Below are 14,664 nucleotides of genomic sequence, written 5' to 3' on the forward strand. Positions count from 1 at the left end.
AAATATAACCACAAAACACAATGCAGTTTTGAGCAGACCAGCCAAATGTGTACTTCTGTTGAAATACAAAATAAAATCATACTTTTTCCAACACATTTCTGATAACAATTTAAACATAAAGATGCAATTATCGTATTTTCCGGAGTGTAAGTCGCACCAGCCAAAAAAATGCAGAATGAAGAAGAGGGGGAAAAAAACAAAAACGTACATCAGTCTCACTGGACTATAAGTCACATTTTTTGGGGGAAATGTCTTTTATAAAATCAGAGACCAAAAACGGATATATATTCTTGAAAGGCAAGTTATATTAAAGGGCCCATCTCATGCAAAATCAACTTTTCAGAGCGCTCTACCTTCTAAGAGTGATGTGTGGGCCTTGAATATGTCAAGTGGTTTTTAGATTGATTCAGCTTTTTTTTTTTTTAACAAATTGCAGCGTATTTCTGCCACCCTCCCATGTGACAACGAACTAAAGCTGCTACAACGATGACGCGGCCAGCTACACCTATGCGGCGTCTGACGTAGCAGAAGGCGCTTCGCATGTGCATAAGATACAATGTGAAAAGAGTTATTTTGCATGAGATGGGCCTTTAACATAACATATGAACAGTTCTTCATATAACTATAGCATAAAGAACAAAACAGAACTAGTTTACCAAACTCTCGATTTCACTCCAAATCACTAAATCCATTGAATTCTTCCTCCTCAGTGTCACTTCTGAGCAACTCCGCCAACTCTAACTAAATCTATCTTTTAGCCCGCGTTGAGCTTTTTTTGTTTTCTTCATTGCGGTTTTCACCAGTCCCTCACAAGTTTCTCACTCTCTCCAAACTTTCTTTCTGCTGCTTGATTACCGTTTTTGGCTGGATATTTCACTACTTGCAGCTGGACAGCGGCTCTTTGAGCAGGAGACATGCACAGTAGAGCGTGAAGTGACAGTGGTACAGTAGTAACTGTAGCTTTGCAGATGTAAACAGACTAATAATAAAGCAATTCAAACATGTGTGAATGAAACAAATCACAACTCCAGGTATTTTTTTAGATGATGTAACAACATTATAACATAGCTCAGAAGAGTTAATTTTAATAATGGAACTAAAATGTACACCGCACCTAAACTACTCCAGTCCAATAGTAGTAATATCTTTTCTCTATACAGACATGTGCCACCCTTAACCACTCCAACATAATATCCCTTGATTAGAGACATCCCTTTAATCCCAAAAAATGAGTGTCATTAGATTAAAGCAAATTCTCACATCAAGAGCCCGGCTGGAGTTTCACACTTTTCCTACAGAGAAGAGAGTCCACTGATTAAGAATGAATGGATGGAGTGAGAGATTGTTAGCGTAGCCATGTTGGAACTGTGTCGGAGCCCCATGCAAACCTCAGGGCTGTTATTATCACACATCAAAGACGGTAGAAACATTTTAGTTTTTTGTTTTATTCTGTTTTCCTCGCCAGAAAATAACCAAAATCCTCGTGAAAATTATTGCCCCGTGAGCGTCTTGTTGAAAATTGCGTTCTCGGGAACACACTGTGATCACGTCCTGCAGAAAATTTCCCAAATGTTTCGAGATGAGCCGCTCAGAATTTCATCCCATCAAACAGAATTAAGAATTTTAGTCCTGCATGAGTAATAATTGATCAGAGAATTATTTAGGCGATTCTCATTTGTGCTGTGTGATTCAAATAAGCTCAGCAAGGTGCACGAGAATATGTTAGCATGTTAAATAGAAGTTAGTGTAGCTCCTGATCCCACTTTTATTAGGTGGGATTTGATTGGCAGGCCTCCACACGCTGAAGAAATGGTTTTAATAAGTTATGCATTAGGCCATAATTAGATCGTAGCTCATTTAAAGGAAAGGAGGAATAAAATTAGATTTCAGTGACAAATTTAAATTAATCATTGGGCACACACCGGTATCAATGTGAAAGATGTCTGTGATATAGGCCTCGTAATTACACTGGCTATTGCACAGGCTTTTATAGCTTAAAGCCATTATAAGCAAATTGTAATTTTAATGTCCTTATTTAATATAATTACAAATGTGTTTTTAAATTTATAGATTTTTTATTCATGTATGCATCTTCCTCTGTTGCTATTTGTTATAGAATATACCGTATTTTCCGGACTATAAATCGCTCCGGAGTATAAGTCGCACCAGCCAAAAATGCGTAATGAAGATGAAGTTGTAGTCATAACAAAAGAACAGAGACGGACAGACTGTTAACATCACATATTAACAGTTCTTCAGATAACTATAGCATAAACAACAGAACAGAACAAGTTTAACAAATTTTGGATCTCACTCCAAATCACATTGAATTCTTCATCCTCGGTGTCACTTGACCTGAACAACTCCACGACCTCCGGAGGTAAACAGATTGACGCCTTATTGGTCCCCTGTGTGGCCACTTAGAAGGAAAAAAAAAAAAAAAAAAGAACAAGTGTGAATACATAATATCATCAAAAAATATTGCTGTATTTTTTGGACTACAAGTCGCACTTTTTTTCATGGTTTGGGTGGTCCTGCGACTTATATATTAAAATTTTCCGACTGACAGCCGTGAGAGGGCGCTCTGGGCTCATGTGCCAGTATCTAGTACTACTATTACTCCTGTATCACTGTCACTTTGCACTCTACTGTGCATGTCTCCTGCAGAAAAAGCCGCTGTCTTGCTGCAAATAGTGAAATATGCAGCCGAAAACGATAATTGAGCAGCAGAAAGAAAGTTGGGAGTGAGCGGAAAGCAGGTATGGAGAACACAGCTTCATGGTAATCGGGTGGTTGCGCCATGTAATTTTCCTGGAAGTCACTGGTTGAATCGACAAAGCCTGAACTTCAATGACAATCGAAACCATCCTGTCGGGATTCAGAAAGGCCAGAATAATTCTAACTGGAACTGATGCTGAGTCTGACGACAGTTACACAGAAGAGGAAGCGGTGCTCCATTTACCTCATGGATCTATGGTTTATCTCCGGAGGTCGCGCAGAAGTGACACTGAGGATGAAGAATACAATGTATTTAGTGATTTGGAGTGAGATGGAGAGTTTAGTAAACTTATGTTCTGTTGTTTATGCTATAATTATCTGAATAACTGTTAACATGTGACGTTAACATATTAACACCTATTCAGCCTGTTGTTCTCTATTCTATTGTTATTACTATAACTTGCCTTTCAATATGAAATGTCAGTTCCTGATCTCTGGTTTTACAAAATACATTTCCCCAAAAAGTGCGACTTATAGTCCGGTGCGACTTATATGTTTTTTTTCTTCTTCATTACACTTTCTTTGGCTGGTGCGACTTATACTCCGGAGCGACTTATAGTCCGGAAAATAAATACAAAAAGAACACGTTACATCAGCTTGACATAATTAAGTTAGTAGGACTATTTCTAACTTTGACTATACACAATTTCATCTATTTAATTACTTTGAACATTCGGGTTTACAGTGTGAGAATTGAACCCACAAACTCCAGCCACTTGAACCATGCACTCTACAAAATGAACTAAAAACTCCCAATCACATTTTCACATATGTATTCATGAATAGGGCCTGTATTAGATTTTCACTATAGTGCGTATAACTGTACATTTCTCTATTACATCCATAAAATGTAATTAGAGTTGTAGTCAATACAAGTGGGTATCTGCGCCGCATAATTCAGATATTATTGGCTCTTCTTGAACAAGCTTCTGGTGGAGGGTGACACGATATTACTCAGTCTACTGCTTAACTGCTGAATCTAATATTGGAACACTCTTCTCACTAAAAAAAAAAACAAAAAAAAACTTTGGAGAGCTCGTGGTTGCTTTTCTTGCCCGTCTCTGCTCCCCTCTCAATCTGAAGCGTGAGATTAAAGATTTATCAACTATTTACAAACTCGAGCGGGTGACATTGATCGAATCATAAGCAATTCTATGACCTTAATAGAAATGACAAAGAAAAGTGTGATTTTTGTAGTTGTCAGGTAAAGCCGCCTATTCCCACATGCGGGTTTTGATGAATGCGTATTGAAATATATCGATATAATGTCAGGTGAGATTAAGATGCTTTGAAGTATGCATAGATTTCCCATTCTCCTCCATGTATGCTGGTGTAGAGGTGAGTATGTATAAGGGGAGAGCACGGAGATATAGGTATTCGATATTATCTGACAGGCCTCACGCTGCTGTGTTAAGAGGAATTACAAATGTTGGGAGTGTTAGAAATTGACTGATAGCCGCCCCGCCTCTCCAAAGCCCTTATCAGGAGAGTGGAGGGAGATTTCTCTGATCAAATGAGCTTCTTTTATGCGGATATACTTTTAAATGAGGTTCAGTAGTGGGCTATCATACTGGGAGTAAAACACTGACGTCAGTAGCTCATCTCATTACTATAGGATATAACAGACTGCCTGTAGTACTCCAGCGGTATCAGGTTAAACTAAAAAGAAGTGCAATTTCAAGTGCAGGCTCACGTTATTTAAAGGGCCCATATTATGCTTTTTTTTATGATCTACTGTATGTTATAATGTTGTTTTCTCATTAAAAACATATCTGTAGTTCACACAAGTTTAACACACAAACCCTGCATATTTAGGCTGAGTTCTTCTCTCAAACAGAAAACACTCTGTCCCTCCTTGTGATGTGGCAATACAGGAAGTGCTCCACTGTGTTTTTAAACTCCATACACCTTTACTGAGGGGTGTAGTGGGTGTGATACGTGGAGGCACGCCATCCATCCACTTCCTTCGATGTTCTATTAAAAATAACAAATATAAAATAGCTACAACTTAAATGTCAAACCGGAGTTATTGGCAACGGTGAAAACAACCTGCATAGGCTCATGATATCTGCAGGACTGTCCTACAGTGACCTGCCACATAACAGACCAGGACTGAACCAGGACTAAACCAGGTCTAAACCAGAAGTAAACCAGGACTAAACCAGGACTGAGTGTCTGGACAGGCCCAGAGGAGCGCCCGTATAGACTTTCGGGTGACCACAGGCAAAAGGACCGGCACAGAGCTCCGCGCACCACGGGACTAAACACAGCTGCCGCCCCAGGCACGGTTTGTGGACACCCTGCTTCATGGGCTCAGGTTTAGTCCTGGTTTAGTCCTGGTTTAGCTCTGGTTTAGAACTGGTTTAGTCCTAGTTTAGACCTGGTTTAGTCCTGGTTCAGTCCTGGTTCAGTCCTGGTTCAGTCCTAGTTCAAGTCCTGGTTTCAGTCCTGGTTCAGTCCTGGTTCAGTCCTGGTTTAGTCCTGGTTTAGTCCTGGTTCAGTCCTAGTTCAGTCCTGGTTTAGTCCTGGTTTAGTCCTGGTTCTGGTTCAGTCCTGGTTCAGTCCTGGTTTAGTCCTAGTTCAGTCCTGGTTCAGTCCAGGTTCAGTCCTGGTTCAGTCCTGGTTCAGTCCTGGTTTCAGTCCTGGTTTAGTCCTGGTTCAGTCAGTCTGGTTTAGTCAGTCAGTCTGGTCAGTCCTGTTCAGTCCTGGTCCTGGTTTAGTCCTGGTTCAGTCCTGGTTCAGTCCTGGTTTAGTCCTGTCAGTCTTGGTCAGTCCTAGTTCAGTCCTGGTTCAGTCCTAGTTCAGTCCTGGTTCAGTCCTGGTTCAGTCCTGGTTTAGTCCTGGTTCAGTCCTGGTTCAGTCCTGGTTTAGTCCTGGTTCAGTCCTGGTTCAGTCCTGGTTTAGTCCTGGTTCAGTCCTAGTTCAGTCCTGGTTCAGTCCTGGTTCAGTCCTGGTTCAGTCCTGGTTTAGTCCTGGTTTAGTCCTGTTTCAGTCCTGGTTCAGTCCTGGTTCAGTCCTGGTTCAGTCCTGGTTTAGTCCTGGTTTAGTCCTGGTTCAGTCCTGGTTCATGTGTCGTAGCCTATGATTTATGTTCTGTAGGTGATTATAAATGGCGTTAATGTTAATAACCTGATTCCGCATCATTTTGAGTAAAAAACCATCAAATATTACAGGTCACATCAATGACGTCATGGATCGCGTACCCCCACTTAAAAATCCCTACAACATTACTGGCTTTACTAGAATAATTTGGATGAGTTCAGCCCTGGAATTGCCTATTTATACTGAACACACGGTAAACCAACTGTATCATGACATCACAAGGTGGAACAGAGCATTTTGAGCTTTGATGATTTAGGCAGACTAATAATAAAGAGCTACTTAAACATATGTGAAAGAAACAAAACACAACTCCAGGTCTGTTTTTGATGAGGTAACAGAATTCTAACATGGCTTAAAGCTCACAAGAGTTGATTTAGTGTCATTTAAGTTTATATGTTTATTTCTGATATTTAAGATCTGAATGCATATGGGTTCAGATCACTAGATTGAATCAAGCTATTAAACATTTACCGTTGACCTCTCTTGGCTGTAGCTCAATGCTGCATGAATAATATACCAGGACCATGAAAACCCTAAGCTGCTAAGTATGACGACTAAATGTCTTGTATTGACTCAAGTTAGAACGCTGTTACCACCTCAGAAACTAGATGAGGTGTGTTTTGTTTCATTCACATGTTTGAGGAATCCTTTATAATTAGCCTGTCTGCATCTCCAAAGCTCAAAATGCTCTGTATCAACTTGTGATATCATGCAGTGGTAGTTTTCAAATTAACAGCTACTTTTTACCTCTTGCTCAGTAGAGCTTGACAACTTAAAGGCTAAAATGAGTGGAGTGAAAACTTTAGCTGTAACTGTTGAAGTTCACATACGAAAAATGTGAGAGTGTCATTACAGACATAAAGTGGACAGGAAACATCATGGGTAAGAGAGACGACGAATGGCACCAGGCTGAATTCAGAATCAGATTGCTAATGTACTTTTAATGCTGTTTCTACCAGATCAACCAAAAAAGTCTAAATTTGTGCTGGATTTAGACATTTCTTTAGAGCATTTTACTCCTTTACTCAAGATCTTAGACACTTATAAAAGCAGCACAAGGCCCTTACTAAACTGTTTTCAAAAATATACCCAGAGTTGTGTTTTGTTTCATTCCCACATGTTTAAATTGAGATCTTTTCTCAAACAGAAATCACTCTGTTCCACCTTGTGATGTCATGTGGTAATTCAGAGAGTGCTCCCCCATTTGTGTTTTTAAACTCCATACACGCTCACTAGAATCATTTGGATAATTTCAGCCCTGGACAGCCCATCTCTACTAAACAAAAAGTAAAAGGTAGCTGTTAACTTAAACCAGACATGTCAGACTCAGGCCCGGGGGCCAAATTGGTCCGCAATAATTATATTTGGCCCCCGAGATCATATCAAATATGTATATGTAGAGCTGCCCGCCGGCTACAGATAGACTATAGACAACAACATTATTTATTTAAAATGTTGTTATTATTTTATATTGTGTTTGTTCTGGATTCAATGTTTAAGCAAAACTATAATTAAACATTTATTTACATAAGAAAAGGTTTAACATTACATATCTCAAAAGAAGAGAAAACATGCAGATGTTGTTGAAATTTTTCAATAAATATTTAGTTTGGCCCACAACTTAGTCCCAGTTTTTAATTTGTTTGACACCCCTGACTGAAACTATCGCTTGGCATGACATCACAAGGTGGAATATTTGAGCTTTGGAGATCTAGACAGACTAATAATAAAGGGTTAGTGAACAAAAATGTTGAGAAGGTTACAACATTATAACATGGTTTAAAGCTCACAATAATCTATTTTGCCTAATATGGGATCTTTAAGAAGTTGTTTTCATTTAAAGAAGCCACACTGTGCTTTTGTCTGCCAGTTTATACTTGTAATCTATGACACTTGTGGCTCATTATTTTATATTTGAACATTTTAAATTATAATATTGATCTAAAACTGTTAAAAACAATGGCACTGAGAGTTAAGTAAGCAGTAGGCAGCATTTATGGTGGTAGGGGAAAAGAGGAATTTTCAAATCAATGACGACTTGAATGGAGGAAATTCAGTATTATTCAAACCTGCATGAATCACTATAAATAAAACGCTGAGTGGGTGAATGAGAAGGGAACAGTTATAACATGGCTCAAAGCTCTTAATAAGCCTGTCATGATAACACATTTTGAAGTACAATATATTGCCGAAGAAAACATTTATGCCACTGACACAAAAACACTATAGCAGATTTATACTAGAAAAACTATTTTGAACGTAGAATATTGTTTAAAAAAAAAAAGAGCTGCAATAAATAAACAGCAGAACGAAACACTTTAGTACTTAGTTTGCATCTGTAATGAGTCATAAAAGTGATTAATTCAACCTTCTTTTTCTCAATTCTATTCAAATTGCCTAAAATAAGAAAACATTTCCTTAGTAGTGCAAAGAAAATGTACACATGATAAATATTGACCCCAAAAATATATGATTTCAGCTTTCATATTTGAACAATAAGTCACTATAGTAATTATAGTGACAGGCCTAGTTCTTCAAAGTCAGATTTGCATAATGTGTCTGCGTTATAGTAAACAGAAGCATAGGGCAAAGACTGTGCACCTCTCTTGACCCAGATCTTGCCGTATCTCAGTGGTTTATTGAAATCCCTCACATGCCACAGCTGTGAATTTGCGCCGACCCGTGCCCACACAAACACAGGGATTTGCACCTGTTCAGGTAAAGACAGCCCCGGGGCCTGCTCCTCTCCCCCCTGCAGAGCCCCCCTCTCATTTCCTCCAGTCTCGGGGGAAATATACCCCTCTCATATGAATGCAGACTCTTGGGCGTTGCCTCTAGATATTGTCTGAGAAGATCAAAGGAGGGAGCCAGGAAGAAGAACAGCCAATCCTTTTAAGGCACCTCACAAGAACAATAGAGTTTCACACGCGTTGACAAATGCAATTTCTGCAGCTCGGTCTGGAGCTGCTGTGCTGTGCTGGGCTGCCTTCACTAAAGCAATACGAAGCATGACAGTCACCTCGACCGGACGCTGGCCTCCCAAAATGAAATGCTGCCTGTGTGTGGAACGGGACTCAAACTCAAACCCAACTGAAAAACTATGAGAGCAAACAGTCTGTGTCGCTTCTGTCAATTATCAATTATATATTTTTGTCACTTAAAGGTGCACTGTGCAACATTTCTGGGAGTCTGCCAGCTACTTGTGTCCATGGGGATGTTATTGCTTTGCCTGGAATGTTCCACAGTATGACATTAAACATTTAGTATTTATTAATTACATGTGTTTCTATTGCTCAAAAATACAGTGATTCTTTCTGTGAATAGGGGTGACTCTCCATAGATTTGAACGGTAATGTAGTGCAGTGCTATAATCTGCTTATCCCCCTCATGATAGATAGGTTTAATCTATACTGTGGAACATTCTAGACAAAGCAATAATAGACAAGCAGGTGGCAGACCCTCCTCTAGAAATGTTATTCAGTGCACCTTTAAAGCTGACGTATACTGAGCTAAATTAATATATTCAGTTTTTTTCTCCCAAAAGTGAATTAAAAGCAGAACTTTGTGACAAAATTCAGGCAAGTAGATGCTGCCTTCAGCTAAAAAAACATTTGATTTATTCAGAACTTGAGCCTTGAGCCATGTGAGTCACTTTATGACGCTTTGGGATGAGAGGCTGAGCTGGAGTGGTTCACACGGCTTCACTTTGCTGTCTGAAAAAGCTGTTCTAAAGCTGTGCTGGCCAAATATCTCTTATGTGCGAATAGTAGTGATGCACCGAGAGGTTTGAAAGAGCTGGGGACTAGTTAGATTTAAATATACTCTTAATTTTCACAGTTTGAGAATCAGGTACCCCAGCTTGCTCGCTAAGCCTCAGTAGTATAGGTATCTACACAGTACACACCCAAAAATAATCCTAAAACACTGGCTGAATTTGTGAATCTAACATAACCCCAATAGTGAAACTGTACAGATGACTTTTTTTTTTGAAAGGAGCACTAACTTTTCTGATCTGTCCTCCATGTTGTCATCCCTACAATTTTTCAATGTGTTTTATTCCTAGAAAAAAAAAAAAAAAAAAAGCTAGAAAAACATTCATTCTTACTGTGTGTGGGGTCACCTATTCACAAATCTGACCTGTAACTTGCCTGGTGACTGTAAAAAGTGACTTTGTCGCTGATGTCATTAATATTCTTTGGGGTTGTGATGCTAACTAGAGACACTGATATGTCTGAAGCTCTCTTACTCCAGTTAGACTTCAATTTGAGCTTTGTTTTACCACTGTCTGGCCATAAAGAAGTGACTCAGCCTGAACGATAACAGGTGAGAAGAGTTGTGTTGTTTAGTCTCTCACATAAAATTACAAAATAAGCCACATTGATCAGAGGCTCCTGAAATGCATTGTTTAAATCTCTTTTGTGTTATTTATGTATTTATTTTTCTTAAAACTTTTTGACACTGTTTGCTAATGTTGTTTCTCCATGGTAACTGATAAATATTCCACCTTAGAGATCCATATAGAGCACTCCCCGAGCATGATGTCACTGCAAAGTATCAATAATCACTGCAGTAATAATTACATAGTCCACCTACAGTTAAAGGCCACACTGCCAGCTCCAACCAAGACACTGAATATACATGTATAAATATTTGCTTATGAAAATGATCTTAGTGTGAAATCCTTTAAAGGTGTACTGCATAACTTTTCTTGGGGAGGATACGCCACATGGTAGTCTCCATAGATGTACTTAACCGTATAGCCTGGAGTGTTTCACAGTACGGCATTAAACTTGCATATCTCCATGGAGACAAGCAGGCCAAGGTACAGATCAGTTCGCTGGAGAGGAGGGCAAGCCCATGCAATAATCCATGTTAAAATAAAATCACCTCTAATGAAACAAAAGCTGAATAGACTTATAATGTTATACTGCACAACAAACCGAGCAAAACTGTAACATCTCTTTAAAAGGCCCATTTCATGCAAAATCAACTTTTCAGAGCTTTCTACCTTCTCAGAGTGATGTGTGGGCCTTGTATATGTCACAGAAGTTATTTTTAGATTGATTTGGTGGCGTTTTTTTTTTTTTTTTTTTTTTTTTACAAATTGCAGCATATTCCTGCCACCCTCCCACGTGACAACGAACTAAAGCTGCTACAACAATGACGCGGCAGACACATCTATGACACGTTTGACATAGCAGAAAGAGCTTTGCATCCATCCCCCTTCCCTGCACCACCGTCTCCTCCCCGCCTCATCCAGGGTACATGATATAATAAGTTTATCTACTAGTGTTTATTAATACTTTACCAATCAGTAATGTTCAGCTGATGCCGACGTGGTGCTTGCACTTCATGCACCTCAAAATCCTCCTCCGATTCTGGGTCCAACACATGCGGCTGAACGCGCTGTATCGGCATGATGAATAAAAGTTTATTCCTACCGCTATCAGGGTGCACGTCTTGCCCCCCCCCTCACTCCCTGAGATGGGCGGAGGAAGGGCGGCTCACTCAGAGCCTACGTCACGTTTGGAGGGCGGAGCCTGTGCTTTCTCAGGACGGGCGGGGAGATGAGCAATAGCCGGACTTTCATAGTCCCTGGTCTGAGACTGCATCCAAGAAATCAGTAAGATTTCATAACTATTGTGTAATGGATGTTCCAAAACCCAAATTGTGCCTGTATATGTGCATAAGATACAATGTGAAAAGAGTTATTTTGCATGAGATGGGCCCTTTAAAGAAAACGGGAAAAAAGTGTCATAAACTCGACCACAATAGTTACACCATGCACTTTTAAGCCTGAAACTACTATATTGTATCCAATCAAGCACACCTATTGTTGCTATAGGCGAGACTCCGCCCACCCACAACCATACCACAAATGTAATTTTCTCTGCACCGTTCTCATCTCCTAAGCCCAGTCCCTTTAGTAAAGCAATCCTGCTCCACAGTAACCCGCCCAAGAGCCAGCCTCAGAAATACGAAAACTCTCACTATGTTCGACACAGCTTTGTTTATGCTTGTCTTGTTCAAACCATCTCGGAGTGGACATTTTTTATTGTTTTATTCTTTTGTTTTCATTTTGTTGGGGCAGAGCCAGCTTGTGTATGTGTTCTTGTATTTGTCCAAAAGTTTATTTCTGGCCTTTCCAGAAAAGCTTGAACTAGATTTGACCCTCAAGGTTCTGCTCACTCTGTGCTCTGCCTGTTGTGTCCCTCATGACTTAAAGCCTTCAGCAGGCACAGGGGAGAGAGAGAGAAAGAGAGGGAGGAAAGGAGAAAGAAAAAGAGGAAGAGAGAGAGAGAGAGGTCAGTGTGAGAAAGAAGGAAACGGAGAGTGGGGGCAGAAAAGAGGGAGCCAGGGGGAGAAAGATGGAGAGAAAAAGATATAGAGGAAGAGAGGAACATAATGTGTAGGGAGAGAAAGAGAGGAGGGAGAAAGAGCAAGATATTGAAGGATTAATGTCAGCTTGTGTAGAATGCAGCTTCAGGGACACATTACAAAGTGCAAAGCAAGAGAATGCAACTGCATATGCAAAGGAAACGCACAGAATAGGACGGAGGATACAAAGCGAAGGGAGTGAATGGGGAGAGATGAATGCTCGATCTGAATGACGTCATCACTCATGGCTCGTGCGCCCTTAAATGCATTTGAAGAATGCACCACGACAAAACCACCATCATGGGAGCACTATTTCCATACAAACTGCCCTGGAATCAGATGTGTTATTTGCTGAGCTTGAGAACAGACCGAAAGTAAGACCTGACCAGAAAAACAGATGTAGCTTTAAAGTGAAAAACAAAATGGTTTGGGTAAAGCTGGTCACCTGCTGGTCCCATGGAGGTAGAGAACTTTAATGCTGTGGAATATTTCAGGCCAAGAATTAACATATCAAAAGAGACATGTTAAAGTCAAGGTACATTTGATTGTAATAGTAGGAGCATTTTAGCCTGATTCATCAGCCGGTTTCACTTTGTGGAAACTGGCTGACCTCGCAGCATTAGGATTTGTTTGCTCAGCGGCAGGTGGGTACGTTTTTATTTAACCAATTGCTGCTATTTGGTCGTGACATATGTAATGTGCCAAATCATGAAGAAAGGCAATAACGTCTTTCCCTTTGATAAAATTCACCAAACATTCAATTTGTTCTGGCTTTTAATCCTAGCTCTCAGGAATTGTGGCCAACACAGAATGTATGGTTTCATCTACATCCACTTTGTTTACTTGTGCGCTTGAGTTTGACGTCATGGCTTCACAGCTTTTCACCGTTTGGCCTGTGTGCAGTCTACAGTTTCTGGGGTTCTTTCAAACCGTCTAGTGTATACTGATTCCTGACCTAGTCGCTAAACAGAAATGAATTTGAGTGGAGGCACTAGGTGGCGAAGTTCAAATCCCACTCTTGACATAAACATCATTGGTTGAGCGGTGCAATTCCAGCTTCCACAGATGAATGCTGCTGTTTTGTCCTTGGGCAAGGCACTTAACAACTCCTCTCTTGACCCCAGTGACTGTGTACACTAATGTATGAACGTGTGTATGAATGGGTGAGTGGTTCCTTGATGTAAAGTGCTTTAAATGCTTTGAAGGTGGAAGGCCACTTTATGAAATGTGACCATTTACGGTATACCTGGGCAACCTGTCAGAAGACCCATTTTGATTGGTCACAACTATCTTATCTGCAGGGTTTTTGATGCATGTTTTGTGTTGGAGATCCATCGAGGCACAGGGAGGTCCCTTCATCAGAAAATGTACACAGCACACCTTTAAATGCACACGTTATACATACAAATATAGCTATAGCTCTTACACATAACCATTTTCTAGTTAAACAGTATATTGTGGTTTCTAGACTCACCTCTCGTTTACATAGGACTAGAAGAGTGGGCCCTTACTGCATGTATTATTACATCCATGAATGCTACTGAGAGTTGGATAGCAAGTGGCCAGCGTCCACGTCAAGGTTAAACATATCGAGTTGTTTCATTTGAGTTTTATTTATTCACTTCCTGTGCACAGTCTGTCATTACGCTGTACCTGAGTCGCCTCAAGCACAAACAGAGCATAATGCAGGTGGAGGGTTCTGTGCGTGGGGGTGCGTTCAGCTTTATTCTAAAGGGCCATATATGCAGTATATACATGTTCAATTTTAATGCTCTTTTTATTATGCAAAAGGGCCTCTCTACATGATAAACACCTGATGGTTTCTCTTTTTTTCTCTTTGAGTGAAATATTGCACCCTATAAGAAGAATAAATACTCCCTGGATGTATGAATGTAAAGATGAAAAAAATGTAAGCAGTTAAACTTCCCCCCAAAAATCAACTAACTTAAAGGTGCTATGTAACTTGTCTGGTCGAGTGCTTGTCTCCATGGTTATATTATTGGTTTGCCTGTCTATCTATCTATGGCGCTACCTTTCCAAGTTACTGGTCAGATCTGTGGAAAGGTGAAGCTGAGTGCATGCTTTAAATGCTTATTTTCAGCAATAAAACACCTAAATCAATACATGCAAGATAGATGCAAAAACAAAATCAAAGGTGCACTGCGCAGCTTTTCTGATGGAAAGTCCGCCACCTGCTTGATTCCATGGAGATGTTATTGGTTTGCCTGGAATATTCCATGGTATAACTTTTAACGTTTTTATCTATTATTTATTCTTACCGGTGTTTCTGTTGCTCAAAAATTCAGTAATTCTCTGTGAATAGGGGTGACTCTTCCACAGATTTGAATAGTAATGTGGCTTAGTTTTAACTTTCTGGAATTTTACGGGCGGGTAGTGATTACACAC

The 14,664-nt window shown here is 40.0% G+C and overlaps 1 protein-coding gene across 1 annotated transcript in view; it reads left to right on the forward strand.

Moving 5' to 3' along the window:
• Positions 1 to 14,664, forward strand: part of tenm1 (teneurin transmembrane protein 1) — a 514,380-nt gene that overhangs the window by 186,046 nt on the left and 313,670 nt on the right.

Source organism: Boleophthalmus pectinirostris, unplaced genomic scaffold (assembly GCF_026225935.1).
Source record: "Boleophthalmus pectinirostris isolate CB_2022bp ecotype Guang Dong unplaced genomic scaffold, ASM2622593v1 HiC_scaffold_23, whole genome shotgun sequence".
NCBI lineage: Eukaryota > Metazoa > Chordata > Actinopteri > Gobiiformes > Gobiidae > Boleophthalmus > Boleophthalmus pectinirostris.